This window comes from Pteropus medius, unplaced genomic scaffold, assembly GCF_902729225.1.
Source record: "Pteropus medius unplaced genomic scaffold, Ma_sr-lr_union100, whole genome shotgun sequence".
NCBI classification, from domain to species: domain Eukaryota; kingdom Metazoa; phylum Chordata; class Mammalia; order Chiroptera; family Pteropodidae; genus Pteropus; species Pteropus medius.
In genome coordinates, this window is record NW_024351073.1 from 7,341,419 (window position 1) to 7,354,547 (window position 13,129).

Consider the following 13,129-nt stretch of genomic DNA (forward strand, 5'->3'; position numbering starts at 1 on the left):
AGGACTGGTTCCCACAGTTATCAAGATTTATTATGAAGCTATGGTAGCAGCAGCGTATTGGTATAGCAATTTGAGGAAAAAGTCATGTGAAGTCCCACACTATATACATTATAAATGGGATGTATTGCAATCCAAATGGTTTTATGGAGCAATTTACCTTTATAATAGTGAAAATATTCAAATATAAGATTTTAGAAAGCAAATTTTTCCAGCCTTATTAAAAGTAATTGATACACACACACATATATATATATACATATATATATACACAATATGCATATTATATGTATATCCCAAGACATAATACATATTGAGATATAATTAACAGTTTAAGATATATAATGTTGATTTGATAAACTTAAATTATCACCACTGCTAATAGCTCCAACATAATTGCCATTTCTTTTTGTAATACAAACATTTAAGATCTACTTTCCTAGTAACTTTCAAATATGGAGTACAGTGTATTAACTATAATCACCATGCTGTACATTAGGTTCCCAGAATTTATTCATCTTATTATTGGAAGTTTGTACTCTTTGACCAACAACTCCCCATTCCCCGCTCCACCCACCCTGCCCCCACAATCTCTGACAACCACCATTCTAATCTGTTTCTATGAATCTGGCTTTTTTAGATTCCACATGTAAGTGATATCATACAGTATTTGTCTTTCTCTGATTATTTCACTTAGCATAATGCCAGGAAAATACATTTTTTAAGGTATGCATGTTATTTGAGCTCCATTATAAAATACCCTAATAGATACAGCCTTTTGCTTTTGGTGAGTTAAAGACGTGTGTGTGTGTGTGTGTGTGTGTGTGTGTGTGTGTGTGTGTGTGATTTGTCTCAATTTTTTAAGAATATAGAATAATTTGTACTTGAAGAATATTTTAAACCAAGGAGATAGTAACAATGTGTATTTAGAACTGGAGGTAGTTTGAAAGTAATCATAACAGAATTCCAAAACCTGTTACGGTGAGAATGGCAACTCTCTTGAACCCAAGAAGGAATGCCAATAGGCAGTAAAAAATTTTTCTAAACCCAAATACAAACATCTCACACACCAGAAGATTCCTGCATAAACAAACATATATAAAAGAAAAATCCACCTGTTCTTTTATAAAACAAAAGCCAGTTTTAGCGTGGGAAAGCAAAAATTGCAGAAAATCAGAAGTCAACAGAATAGACGCAACTGGCTTACATGAAGGAGGAGAACAGCACTCTGAGCAGTTAGTTACCTAGCGAATGCTGCCACCACAGCCCACAGAACCTCGTTGGTGTTGGCCTTCAGACATGCCACTTCAGGATCTAAGTCAAGGAGCTGCCGCACTCTCTTCGTAGCTAAATCATACTGCTCATCCAGAAGCGGAGCAAAAGCATTCTCCAGAACATCGGAGGCATGGGCTAGGTAAATGAGGGCCAACAAGCGCTTGTCTACCCATTCGTCAAGAACAGCTTCCTGTACCTTGTTGATAAAGCGCTGCTTAATGTGTCGTCATGTCAAAAGGTAGGAAGTTCTGTTTCTCTGCTGTCACTATTCCCTTTTCTACCAGGTTTTTAGTTGATCGTTCCTGGATGTTTCGTAATTGACGATATAATTCTAGGGGATTCCATGTGTCATCTAAACAAATGCTTTTACAGAGAAGAATCTCAGTTGTTATTTTCCTTGTACTCTATATACGAATAGCAAAACACGTTAATTGTAGCTGGTGTATTTCTGGAGAAGTGGAATACAAGAAGTGTTCTATGCCGGTCTGTGTTCCTAGAACGTGAACTTCTTGTGGGACAGAAGTCATATTTCATTACTCTCTGTAGCCCAGGCACGAGGCATTTTCCTGGAACATAGTACGTGTTTAATAAATATTTGTAAGAGAATGAATAAACTATTCTAATACATGAATTAGAACAGATTGCTGATAGTTTTAGTATAAGGTAGAAATGAGCCAAATTGTAAAATGATCATTTCTGGCACATTTCTTTTGGCATAAAGGTCTCAATAAATAGCCAAAAGATAAATGAGAGGGGTTTTTTAATTTGTATTTTTTAATAAACTTTTAAAAAGAATTTTAGATTTATAAAAAAAGTTGTGAAAATAGGGAGTTCCTATATGCCCCACACCCAGTTTGTCTCATATCCAGTGTCCCCTTTAGTGTGGTGCGTTTATCACAGTTAACGAATTGATACTGATACGTAACTATTAAATGAAATTCATACAGTATTCAGATTTCCTTAGTTTTTGCCTGATTTCTTTTTTTGTTCCAGGATCCCATCCAGGGTACCATATTACCTTTACTTATCGTATTTCCTCAGGCTCTTCCTGGCTGTGACGGTTCTCCAGACTTACCTTATTTTTGATGCCCTTGACAGTTTGGAGAAGTGCTAGTCAAGTATTTTATCGATTGGAACTTGTCTAATGTTTTTCTTACGATTAGACTGTGGTTATGGGCGTTTGGGAGGGAACCACAAAGGCTGCATACTGTCAGCATGACTTGTCGCTGTTGATGTTGACCTGAGTCGGCTGGCTGAGGTAGTGTTTCTCACTCTAAAGCTGCTCTGCTCCTATGCCATTCTTTTCTGTCCTTTTGGAAGGAAGTCACTATGGGCAGCGCACATTTAAGGAGTTGTGAGTTAGGATACATTTCTTTGAGAGAGGTATTTACATAAATTATTTGGAATTGAAAGGTTTTTTTTTTTCCATTGAAGAATTAAACTGTGATTCTCATTAAAGATGGCTGGTTGAATAAATACTCTGTTCCAGATGAAAATGCTATGAAAATGAGAGCAAAAGGATTTTTATAGAAGCATAAATCCATAATGAGAATGGGAAAGAAAACAATAGCAGTAACATTTTGGATGCTGCGAAGTAGATGGAAAAGTGGTAGATAAATTAGTAAACCCACGAAAACTAATCCCAGAGTGGCAGTGGACAAAGCAGAGAGGTAACCTACTTTACACTGCAGAACCCCAAAGTCTCAGAAATTGGCACCAGATAGCTGTGGAAATGGGGGAGGAGGAGCAGATAATGGTAGAGCTAAAAATAGAGAGGGGGTTTGAAAGTCTATCTAAAAAGCATCTCTAGATCTTCTCCTCTACTCTGTGCAGCCGCCCCAGTAGAAGAGAATAAAACACGGTCTCTCAACTCAGGGACACAAGGCACAGTTGAAGGAGGCAAGGATCTTCCACTGAAAATGGGGGTCAAATAAAAGCTTATGTCTTAAAATTTACGACATCTCAGACTTCTCCTTCCTCTTGACTCATGGAACACTGGAAGCTAGGATTATTCTCTCCAGCCAAAGCACTGAAGAGTCTTCTCTGGAAAATTCCACCAGCCCAAGAGAAAAAGGATGAAAAACACCGACATGAGGATTTCCCTAAAGAATTACAATGAAGGCCCCACTTCACCACTTCCCACCACACACATACGGCTTTCAAATAACTTCTTTGGCTTTCCTTTCTAAATATGAGCAGACTGCCAGAGAGTATCATACATTTGGGAAAAACTCTCTAATGCGAAACACAGAGTTCAAAATAAAATATTAAAATAACAAAAATATGTTTATAATTTCACCAAAGCGTAAACAATCCAAATGTCTAGTCAACTGGTGAATGACAGAACACAATCAACACGATGGAATACTCTTCAACAACAAAAAGGAATGAAGCATTGACACATGCTGCAAGAGGAATAACCTTCGAAAACATCATGAGAGGTGAAAGAAATCAGACACAGAAGAACACATACTGTATGATTCTATTTATATGAAATGTCTAGGGAAGGCAAATGTAGAGAGACAGAAAGCAGATTATGGGCAGATTGGGATCAGGGCTAGGAATGGAGATGAACTGCATACGGACACAGAGATCTTTTTGGGGTGATGGAAATATTCTAAACCTGGATTATTTCAGTGATGGTTGAATGACTCAGTGAATACAGTAAACATCAGTGAGTTAGACACTTAAAATGGCATATTAATTATGCCAGTTTTTTTTTTTTTAAAAAAGGAACTTGGAGAAAACTCAAACTATAGGGGAAGAAGGAAAATGGGGGGGAAAAGGTCATTACTGTTCTCAGAGAAACAATATCCATAAAACAGGAACAAATGGTAACTTTAAAAAGAATATTCAGAGAACAACAAAAAATAAATTTGAATGGCAGATATGAAAATTCAGTAGAAAAATGTATGAATCCAAATCGTAGAGCAAAATGGCAAATAATCAGACCATAAGAGAACATTTAAGAAATTAGTTGATCAATGCAGGAGGCTTAACAGCAGAATAATAGGAGCTCCAGAGATAACAAAAATGAATGATGGAGAAAAGTATTAAAAAATAACATAAGAGAATTTTCCAGATCTGAAGAACATGAGCTCTTCCCAAAAAGGCACTTTGGGTATCTAGCCCAATGAATAAAAGTCAAAAAAGAAAACAAACAAACAAAAACCCAACAAACAATAAAAACAACAACAAAAGGCTCATTATCTTGAAATTTGAAACATCAGGGATAAAGAGAAGACTCTAAAAGCATCTGGTGGAGGTGGAGGGCGGGGAGGGGACCAGCGGAGATTGGTAATGAAAAGAAGATTGTGAATAAGAATGGTATCGAATTTCCTGAAAGAGAGGTAGACTTTCAAATAATGGAGCTAGACCTTCAATTTTCCAAGAGATAATTATTTTTTAACTGAGAATTCTAAATGTACTTCCTAATCACCTTTCTTAGGAAACTATTTGAGGTTGTACGTGCAGTCGCTCACACAAAAGGGCTCGACTTAGAAGGAGGATATTGAGATGTTGGGATAGATGGGATTGAGGAAACAAGCTCCAACAGAGGCAAAGAGAATCCCCAGCGTAATGGCCAATGGAAGTCCCAAGACAACAGAGGAGCGACAGGTCCGCAGTGGAGCCATCAGCTTGCAATAGAAGGATGGAGGCACTGAGAGGGCTGTCTGGGACTGAAGGGGTGGAGATACAATTCTTCAATTATCTAACAGGTTTGGTAAGAAAGGATGTAGAATCATGCTCCTTGGCTCAAAAGTAAACTACATACTCCATATACATAGTCAAGATTATGAAAGCACTGAATATAGATTTAACAGATATTTGAGAGAAAATATTATTAAGAAGATGGTAGGAGGAAAAGAGGGAATATAAATGACCTAAAATTTTTATTACCTGTAGTTGGAAATCATCAGGTAAGTCTATTCAGATGAGTCAAGGGATAGCAGTGTGTGTGTATGTGTGTGTGTGTGTGTGTGTGTGTGTGTGTGTGTGTATACATATATATATAATTTAGAAATAAAAAAGTAAAATCATAGAAAATAGTTAAAAAATTGAAATTGGTTTCTTGGATAATGGAAGTAAAAAGGTGAAGAGAAGGGACTATTGTTTAGTAAAAATTACTTTTTGTAATATTTGCTTTTTTATATTATTCAAATACAGCACTCTGATAAAAATAAAAATTGAGTAAAAAGAATTATAGTTATATTGAATACAAAAAGCTATAGTTGAAATTACATAATAACAATAGTAAACTTTGTATTATAGTATTAATACTCAATTTAATATATATAAACTTATTTAATCATATGAATTAATGCTAAAGAGATGGCATGAGTTGGAAAAGCCATTTTACTCTTTATGATTTGCCTTGTAAAATTGGAGTTTTAAAGTTGTAATAATTAATTCATGAAGGGTTGAGGATTTGATTCCCGCTTTCTGAGGTTTATTAATATTTAAAGCCCAAGTCCGTATTTGAAGCATAAAGAGCTTTATCAAATTAAAGAGTGTCAAATCATTTCTCTTTGAAGAAAAACATTATAATTTACATTCAAATTCCTTCCTTATCTTTTTAAAAGTGAAAAGACAGCATTGATTTTAGGCCTCATTATATATACTATCCTAAGAGTTTGTAAAAAAATTATATTCAAATAATGAATGTAATCTTGATTACTTCTTTCTTTTGAGTTAAACATGCGTGCACACACCTGTACGTAAATATTAAGAAATCAGCAATAGTTATTTAACCCATCTGCGGTCTGAGCCCATTGATAGGACAGCCTCCTAACTCCCCTCTCTTCCTTCTAGAAGTATTATACTTTGTTCTCAATATTGGTTGAGTGTCGAGAATACAAAAAAGAATAAAATATAATTTTTTTTCTACAGGGAAATTATAATCTGGTGCCACTTTACACAACTAACTATAATACAGCATGAAAAGGGAGAGAAATAGTACTACAAGAATAGAAAAGAATCAGAATCAGAATTTACTAGGTATCTGAGTACAGAGTATACTGGAGAAAACTCTCCAAAAAGGACACTTTCTTACTTTGACATGGAGAGCTGGACAAGCCAAGGGATAGAGCCTAAGGTCCTGGAACAGTGGGAGCGGCCAAAGCCAGGGCAGGTACAGAGAAATATGCACAGAGTACCTAGAAACCCTGCCTCCCAGGCGATTCACTTCTGTCCCTAGTTCTGTGACCATGCACACGTTCTCCCAGTCATCGGCACACACAGGGAGGAGAATAGGAAGCCTGGGGGAGTTGGCATAGAACTAGACACACCTGGGCAGAGGGCAGGGAGGGCTCCATAGAGCAAGGAATGGCTATTTCATTTCTAGTACAAAGAAGAATGCATTGTAAGCACATTTGAATAAATGAATGCTCCATGAATAGGGCTAAATTTAAAATTCTTGGACAAAAGAGTTTTCTTCAAGTTCCAGATTATTTAGGTTAATGTGAGAAAAGATTTGACAATTTATACATGCAAATCAGACACCAGAAGTTCTTTCATTTAACAATTATTTATTGGGCTACTGCTTTGGGCTGCTGTCAGTGTTGTAGGTACTGGGAACATAAAAAGTTCTTATTCTTGTGACACATATTCTAGCAGCTTCTATTCATTTATGGTTCATCATTCTAGATTAAAAAAAATCATTGCCAGAAATCAAATTAAAAATTCATCAAGGCCAATTTAAAGGACTTGCCAACAATATTGAAGAAAACTTAGATGTAAATGTGATGAGATGATTAAAGAATTTTTGTTAGAAGAAAATTGTATCATTGCCTTTAGTAATGCATTATCGCAAAATTGAAAGCGCTTCTTTGATAATCTGGTAGTCTAGTGCCACCTTGTGTCCAAAGTATTCAATTACATGATTTGACGGAAAAGATTCTCTACTAGTTTCCTGTTGCAGCTGTAACAAATTACTACAACTTTAGTGACTTAAAAACAATGCAGATTGATTATTTTATAAACCTGAGGTCACAAGTTTATAATGGATATCAGTGAGCTAAACGGAAGGTGTCAAAGGGCTGTGTTCCTTCAAAGTTCTAGAGAAAAATCTGTTTTCTTACCTTTTCCACCTTCTCGAGCTGCCTGAATTCCTGAGCTGGTGGCCTCCATCTTTGTCCAAATGTACGCAGTATATGCTAAGCCAACATCAAAGGAAGTTGATGTTGGATAAAAGGAAGTTTATCAAAGGATAAAATGCTTGGGTTTTCAATAGTGCTTCCCCTGCCTATGTATATGTCATATATAGGGTGCTATGAGAAGGGTACATGAGTATAATACAGGTAGGATGAGGAAAAAAATATAATAATTGTAGAGTTTTCTCTTATAAAATTTTTACCAGCTGTTAGCAGAACTGACTAGTAGTAGTGTGGAAACCTCTCCCTGGCCCCTGTCAGGCTATTGTTGAGCTTGAGGAAGGCTTCATCAAAACATTAAAGTGCCTCCAACAGAACCTCCTTAGAAAGTATTTTAATAAAAAGCAGTCACTAAATTGCAGCTTGTCTTGACAGTAATATGTTATAATTCTTACTGTAGAGGTTTATATGTCTTTTGTTAAATTTGTTCCTTAGTATATTGTGAATTTTAATGCTTTGAAAAATGGTAATGGTTTTATTCCTTCCTTTGTAATATGTATGACTTTTTTTTTTTCTTGCCTTTTAACATTGGCTAGGACCTCTAGTATAATATTGAATAGAAATGGTGAAAGTAAACATCTTAGCCTTGTTCACAATCTTGGGAAAGTATTTGATATATCACCATTAAGTATGATGTTACTTTTCCTAGATGCCTTTCAACAAGAAGTTCCCTTCTACTCATAGTTTGCAAAGAAGTTTTTGTTTTAAAATCACAATGGCTATTGAATTTTATCAGAGGTGGGTTTTTCCCATTTATCGGTATGATCGTATTGTTTTTCTCCTTTATTCTGTTAATGTGGCAAATCGCATTAATTGATTTTCAAATGTTAAGGCAACCTTGCATTCCTGGAATAAATCCATTTAAATATGATGTAGTGTTGCTGCTTTCAACTTGCTAGTATTTTGTGGAGGATTTTTGCATCATGAGAGATGTTGGTCTTGAATTGTCTTTTCTTGCAGTGTCTGTAGAGGTTTTGGTAGGGTCATATTGGCTTCACAAAATGAGTTGGTAACATTCTTTCTAAAGGAGTTTGTGTAAAATCAGTATTATTTCTTCCTTAACTGTTTGATAGAATTCCCAAGGGAAACAATTTGGATTTGCAGTTTATATTATTTTTTAGGTTTTTATTTAGGTTTTTGTTTTTTAGTTTTTAAGGAAGAATTTTGATCAATTCAATTTTAAAAATAGAATTATTCAGGCTTTCTATTTCTTTTTGTATCAGTTTGGTAAGTTGTGTTTTTCAAGGATCTCTTTCTTTTAATCTAACTTGTAAAGTTTATTGGCATAAAGTTGTTCATTATATCTCTTTATTTGCCTTTTAATGTAGGGTCTGTGGCGATGTCACCTTCTTCATTTTAGATGTTGATAAAGTGTGTTTTCCCTCCTTTTGTTTCTTGGTCTGTCTGCAGCATTTCCAAAAATATCGTGTTCTTTTTTTTTTTCCTCAAACAAAAAGGATAATCTTTCAATGTGGAAATGCTAGCACCCTCTTCTCTTTTATGTCCCATCGTGTATACACACACACGTACACACTCTCTCTCAAAGATAAGACAGACTATACCTAGGAGATCCCTCATTTTCCCAATGATAAGTTCCTCAAAATGTTTTTTGGATAACTAGAAGTAGATAAAAGACAAAAATGTCTATTTATAATTGTTAATTATTATAATTACACATATATAGTTCAAATGTTTAAGTTTTTTATTGTATTAAAATACATGTATCATAAAATTACCATTTTAAACATTTTTTAAGCATACAATTCAGTGGCATTAAATGCATTTGAAATGTTGTGAACCATCGCCACTATCCATTTAAAGAGCTTTTCATCATCCCAAATAGAAACTCTGTGTCCATTAAACAATTCCCTATTAACTCCTCCTCCCAGCCTATGGTAACTTCTATTCTACTTTCTGTCTCTATGAATCTGCCTATTCTAGGCTTATTTCATTTAGCATGTTTTCAAGGTTCATCCATGTTGTAGCATCTATCAAAATTTCATCCCTTTTTATATATCTCACTACACATATAGACCACATATTGTTTATCCATTTATCTGTTGATTGCTACTTGGGGAGTTTCTACCTTTGACTACTGTGGATAATGCTGCTACGAATATTGGTGTACAATTATCTGTTTGAGTACTTGCTTTCATTCCTTTGAATACATGTACATAGGAGTGGAATCACTGGATCATATGGTAATTCCACGCTTGACTTTTGAGGAACTGCCAAACTGTTTTCCACACTGGCTACACAATTTTACCGTTCCACCAGCAATAACCTGAAGGTTCCAATTTCTTCAAAGCCTTGCCAATCAATACTTCTTATTTTCCGTTTCTGGGTTTTTATTTTTTAAATAATAGCCATCCTAATGTGGTGAAGTGGTATCTCAGTGTGGTTTTGATTTTCATTTCCCTAATGACTAGTGATGTTTCATGTGCTTATTGGGTATATATTTTCTTTGGAGAAATGCCTGCTCATGACCTTTCCCCATTTTTGAATTGGGTTGTTCATTTTAGTTATTGTGTTATAAGAATTATATATATATTCTGGATATTAATATTTTATTATATATATGATTTGTGGGCTATCTCCTATTCCGTGGGCTGTCTTTTCATGCTCTTGAAAATCTTCTTTGATGCACAAAAGTTTTTAATTTTGACGTAGTCCAAATTTTCTATATTTTTTCTTTGTTGCCTATGCTTTTGGTATCATATCCAAGAAATTATTGCCAAATCCGATGTCATGAAGATTTTTTCCTATGCTCATCTAAGAGTTTTTATAATTTTAGCCCTTAAGCTTAGGTCTTTGATCTATTTTAAGTTAATTTTTGTATATGATATAAGGTAAAAATCCAACTTTATTCTTTTGCATGTGGATATACAGTTTTCTCAGTACCATTTGTTGAAAAGAATGTCCTTTTGCCATTTAATGGTCTTGGCACTCTTGTTGAAATCAATTGACCACATATGTTTGGGTTTATTTCTGGGCTCTCTATTCTTATTCTCTTTATGTCTGCCCTTCTGCCAGTATCACACTGTTTTGATTACTGTCACTTTGTGGTAAATTTTGAAATGAGGAAATCTGAGTCTTCCAAATTGTTCTTCTTTTTCAATATTGTTTTGGCTATTGCAGTCCTATACTGAATTTTAAATATTGATTCTTTTCTCCTCTTATACTTCATGATTTCATCTTAATCAAACATTTCACATGTAACTTCAATAGTCTATTCTGCTATAATTCTTTAAGGTGAATTAGCTCATATGAGATTGGAAAGTAGGAAATGAAGTCAGTATGCCATGGAAATTATATTGATTCATCTCCAAAATTTTCTAGCCTGTAATGTATTGTGCCAAGTAGAGCAGTGAGACACAAGCACATTTTTAGCATGGTTGAATACAGCAAATACAAAGTACTGTATTGAAAATGATGCCCTTTCTCTCCATGTTCTTTTTTTTTCTTTTGAAATAAAAGTACAAAAGAATAGCAGACTTCACATATGCCTTTCTCGCTACTTCCTGTTTTTCACGGTCCCATAACCATTATACAATTAACAAAACCTGAAAAACAGCACTGCTAAATGCTATTGACCAAACATAGGCTTTATTTAAATTTCACTAATTTCCCCCTTAATGTCCTTTTTCTGTTTCAGGATCCACGTTGCATTTAGTCGCTGTGTCTTTATTCTCCTCCAATCTGTGAAGTTTCCTCGGTCTTTCCTTGTCTTTCATGACCTTGACAGTTATTTTGTAGAATGTCTTTCCACTTGGATGTTTTCTCATGATTAGATTAGGTTTTGCATTTTTGGCAAGATTACCACAGAGGTAATGCTGTATCCATCTCAGTGTATAATATCAATGTGATTTATTATGGTGATGTTAACCTTGATCAGTTGGTTGAGGTGATGTCTGTAGGGCTTCTCCATAGTAAAGTTATCATTTTTTCCTTATGTAATTGACAAATAGAGAGATACTTTGGGGCTCTAAAATATCCTATTTCTCCTCAAATGCAACTGGTTTTAGCATCCATAAATTGATCAGGTTTGTAACAATTATTATGGTAGTGTCTGCCTGGTGGTCATTTTTTATTTTCCCTGTTCCTTCTATATTTATTAGTTGGATTTTTTTTTTTTTTGTAAGGAAGAGATAATGTTTCTCCTATTTATTTATTAAATTACTTATTTATATCAGTAAGAACTCATGAAAACTTATTTTATTCTGAGTTCAAATCTAATACAATTATTATTAATTTTGTTGCTTAAATTGTTCCGGCTTTGTCCATCAGGAAGTTGTCTTCACATTGGTTCCTGTGTTCATCTTGTATTTTTACAAAGTAGACTTGCTTCTTTCTATTGGGGAATGGTGTTTAGAATCCAAGATCTTGGTTCTAGGTGTGCTCATTGTCACACGAGTACCACTGCTTCTAGGCCTTCTTAGCAGGTGGAGCTAGGAAATGTATGTATGTATACTGACCCATGCATATATACGCTTGTAAGTTTATGAGTGCATGTATTAGATATATATTAAATACAATTATTTTAATACTGATACCACTGATTTCAGTTGAACACCCCTTCTTTCTTATTTGTAACATTTCTCTGAGCATGAGAAACCTGGCCCTTATATACAATGTATTCATTTGTTTGTTCAGTACTAGCATACACACAAAGTAGTTACTGAATTTCCCATACCTCTATGAGAAACAAAATTTACTAGCTAGAGTATAGTAATTGTAAACAGTTCTTTTTGTCTAGCCTTTCAGTTTCTTAGGTTAGTTTTTTTCCTTCTCATTTCCTTCAGTATGGTAACGTTAGCCATTTGTAATATATTTAATTTGTTGTTACTATTTGTATTCCATTTTGGGTTCTTCTCCCATCCTGGCTGATTCTAATAATTTAGTTTTTAGATTCATTTCTATGAATCTTAGAGTCAAAGCAACACAGGAAGGATACTCAGAGAAGTGTCCCTCCCTCCTTTCTTTATCACTAACACCTAATTTCCCCTTCTTTTCACCCCGTTGCTGCCACACCCTGTAGGTAACCAATCTCTTTAGTTTCTGGTTGATCTTTCCTATATATCTTTAGCACAAATAAGATACATGTGTATTTTCTTATATATCCTTCTTACTTAAGTGAAGGGTAACATACTAAAGATACTCTTTTGTATATATTTTTTTCACACCTTCTTCTTCCTTTTGGCTTAGTTTGGTTACATGCTCTGTCGTGGATGTGCAAAATACTCAGTTTTCACTATCTCTGTGCACTTTGTTTTTGTTGCCATATCCCAGAAGACTCAATCATTTTCTATACTTCCTTCCATCAAGCTACTTTCAGCTTTTTTTAGAGAGTAAGATCCTAATCTTACTGCAGTATTTCTTACTGGATTATGCTTTTAAAAAATCCTCTTGTTACAGAACTGCATAGACTTTGAGTGGCTTGCTTCAACACTTCCCTCCCATAAGCCCTGTAATTTGTAGAATGTGTTTGCGAAAGATAAGTCTTTTGCAAAAAAATTGTTTAGTAGCGATATGCCTTCATGAGTGGTTTCATGATTACTTTTTGAGTCTTCTAATACATTTCAAGAGGATATCATTTTCAATTCCATCTAAATTTTCAAGAGAGCAGTTTTGCTTTTGTATGTGATGCTGTTCCTGGAAATTTTATTCTGAGCCAAGTACCCATTTACTGTTTGTTTTCTATTCAA

The 13,129-nt window shown here is 34.7% G+C and overlaps 1 pseudogene; it reads right to left on the reverse strand.

The window, feature by feature from the left end:
• Nucleotides 1-1,237: 1,237 nt before the first annotated feature.
• On the reverse strand, nt 1,238-7,401 carry LOC120586105 (Golgi phosphoprotein 3-like; annotated as a pseudogene).
• Nucleotides 7,402-13,129: the final 5,728 nt, after the last annotated feature.